The following is a 3,413-nucleotide window of genomic DNA, read 5'->3' on the forward strand; positions in this document are numbered from 1 at the left end:
TTCTCGACCCTTGGGGAGTTAAGGAAGACCTCGATAAAACAGCTTCCAAGCCAAAGGCCGTCTTGAAGGGAGAAACTCCCGTCGCGGACCTAGGAGTCGTCCTATAAGACCAGAGAAAATTTGGAAGTTCATCAACTCATGGCCTTGGAAATTCATCAACCCTTTTCTTAAGCCCTTGTAAGATTGTGTGAGTAGACACTTCAACTTGCCCATTAGCTTGAGGGTAAGCTACTGAAGACTTGATGTGTTTAATCTTGAGTTGAGACAAGGTCTATGCAAATTTTTCTCCCACAAATTGGGTTCCATTGTCAGTTACTATAATTCTTGGTACACCAAACATAAAAAAATGTACTACCCTGTGACCATTCGAGTAGGAATGAGCTCGTTCTTCTCATTAGCAACAACAGTAATGCCTCCTTTCTTAGGCACACACTGCACTGGGCTCACCCATGAACTGTCAAAAATCAGATAGATGATCCCTGCATCCAGCCATTTAAGAATTTCCTTCTTCACAACCTCTTTCATGATAGGATTGAGTCTTCTATGATGTTCAGCTATTGGCTTACTTCCTTCCTCTAGCAGAAATTTATGCATGCAATAAGAAGGGTTGATTTCCTTGATATCTGTTATAGTCCAACCGATTGTTGATTTAAACTCTCTCAGAACTCGCAAGAGCTTGTCTTCATCACTATCTGAAAGGTCAGATGCAATAATAACAGGTAAAGTAGATGTTTCGTCTAAAAAAGCATACCTCAAGTGATCAGGCAGTGGTTTTAGCTCAAGTGTGGGAGCTTCCTCAATAGATGGTTTGAGACGCTCCTGTGAATTTTTTAGCTCTGATAAACCAAGAGACTCAAATGGCAAATCCACTCTCCTTTTCCATGGAGAAGCATTTAAATACTGCAACTGCTCTGCTCCCTCTTCATCTTCACTATCAGATTCCCCAGTTAAGGCTCTCTCTAAGGCGTCAGTCCTTAGCATTTGATCAAGCTACGAAGTCACTATAAAGTTGACCAACTCTACCTTAAAGCACTCATCTTCATCGGTAGGGAATTTCATTACATTGAAGACATTAAACGTAATGTCATAGCCCTGAACCCTCTAGTAAGCTCACCCTTCTGTACATCGATCAAAGTTTGGCCTGTAACTAATAATGGTCTCCCCAAGATGATGGGAATCTTCTTAACTTCCTCAAAGTCCAGAATGACGAAATTAGTAGGGAAGACGATTTAATTCACCTTAACCAAGACATCATCCACTACACCTCGCAGATAAGTGATGGAACGGTTAGCCAGTTCTAAGGAAATGTTTACAGGTTTTGGATCAGGAAGACCAAGTTTTTTGAAATGGACAATGAAATCAGATTGATGATAGCTCCCAAGTCATACAAACACTTTTCGAAGGACATATTGCCAACGGTACAAGGTATCATGAAGCTTCCTGGATCTTTAAGTTTAGGAGGTAGTTTCTGTTGTAGTACAACACTGCACTATTCGTTAGAGCAACGGTTTCCAACTCCTCAAGTTTTAGCTTTCGAGATAGAATACATTTCATGAACTTAGCATAGCTTGGCATTTGTTCTAGAGCTTCCGCAAAAGGTATGTTAATATGAAACTTCGTGAAAACCTCCAAAAACTTAGCAAATTGCTTGTCGAACTTCTGCTTCTGAAGTCTTTTAGGATATGGAGGTCGAGGATACACTTGGATTAGCCTCACGACCTTTCCATACCCCAGGGTGATTGCCTTAAGTTATTCTTTGACTTCTCTCTTGCCTGGATTAGCGTCTGTGTCACTCGGAAGAGTTCCTTGTGGTCGGTTCAATAAGGCGTTAGCAATCTGCCCTATTTGATTCTCCAGAGTCTTGATCGAAACCGCTTGGCTTTTGCACATAAGCCTCAACTCCTCCAATTTAGTTTTTTTATTCGAATTTGGACCAACACCTCCATGAAATTGTTGTTGCACTCCCTGTGGCTGAAATTGTTGCCTTGGTGCAAACTGTTGCTGAAAACCAGGAGAATTGAAAGGCTTGTTTGCAAACTACTGGTAAGGCTATTATGGTTGTTGCATACCACCGTGATTATTGCTCCAGCTGAAGTTAGGATGGTTGCGGTTGTTAGGATGATAAGTAGCAAGAACTGGTTGCTGCGACCTCTGAAAGTTGCTCACAAACTGAGCTGATTCACTAGATTTAGCACATTGCTCTATCGCATGCGATCCTGCACAAAGCTCACAAACACTCATTATCGGTTGCACACCATAGTTGGTTAGAGAATCGACCTTCATAGTCAACGCCTTTAGCTGAGCAGCGATAGCCGTAGCTGCATCCACCTCCAGAATTCCTGCCACCTTGCCTTGTGGTAATATTTGAGTTGGATTTTGATATTCATTAGTGGTCATCATCTCAATCAGCTCGTAAGCTTCCTAATAGCTCTTAGTCCATAAAGCTCCACTTGATGATGCATCGAGCATATGGCTTGTCTGTGCTCCCAAACCATTATAAAAGCAATTGATCACCATCCAGTCAGGCATTCCATGATGAGGACACTTCCTAAGCATCTCCTTATAGTGCTCACAAGCTTCACATAAAGATTCACCTAATTGCTACGTGAATTGAGTAAGAGCATTCCTGATTGCAGCTGTCTTTGCCATAGGGAAGAATTTAGTAAGAAATTTCTGAGCAAGATCTTCCCATGTCATAATAGAACCTGGTGGTAGAGAGTTCAAACAGCTCTTAGCTTTATCCCTCAGGGAGAATGGGAAAAGTCCAAATTTCACAGCATCTTCAGAAACATTATTGAACTTGAATGTGTCACAGATCTCAATGAAATCCCTAATGTGCATATTGGGATCTTCCGTTGGAGAACCCCCAAACTGGACTGAATTCTGTACCATCGGAATCATGCCAGGCTTGATCTTAAAGGTATTAGCTGCGATAGCTGGCCTGACAATGCTAAATTGAATGTCATTGATCTTTGGTTGAGGATAATCCATCAACGCTTTCGTTGCCACTGCTGGTTCTCCCATTACAATGATCACTTCTTCTTCTTCAACTACTTCTTCAACTTTTTCAACTTCTTCTTCCAAATCTTCAACTACTTTATCTTCTTCAACTTCGTCCAGTGTTTCCTTACGAGATTGAGAACAGGTTCGCATACACGCTCTCTAGAGTACCTGAAACACACGAACAAAGTAAACCTTGTAAAAAATAATCTGAGTCAGTGAACTTTAACAACCACTGATGTCAAGTACATAAACTAAAAATTAACACCGATCCCCGGCAGCGGCGCCAAAACCTTGTTCGCACTAAAATATACGCAAAAATACACGCAAGCGTACGTGATCACAAGTAGTATAAGATTTAAGTCAAGTTCGTTCCCACAGGGATTAGTTTAGGTTAAATTCAGATTATGCAC

At 41.3% G+C, this 3,413-nt stretch overlaps 1 non-coding gene across 1 annotated transcript; it reads left to right on the top strand.

The window, feature by feature from the left end:
* Positions 1-2,527: 2,527 nt before the first annotated feature.
* LOC141681176 (small nucleolar RNA R71) lies at positions 2,528-2,634 on the top strand. The gene has a single exon (XR_012558617.1). It is a non-coding gene; the product is annotated as a small nucleolar RNA R71 (small nucleolar RNA).
* Positions 2,635-3,413: the final 779 nt, after the last annotated feature.

Source organism: Apium graveolens, chromosome 8, assembly GCF_009905375.1.
Source record: "Apium graveolens cultivar Ventura chromosome 8, ASM990537v1, whole genome shotgun sequence".
NCBI lineage: Eukaryota > Viridiplantae > Streptophyta > Magnoliopsida > Apiales > Apiaceae > Apium > Apium graveolens.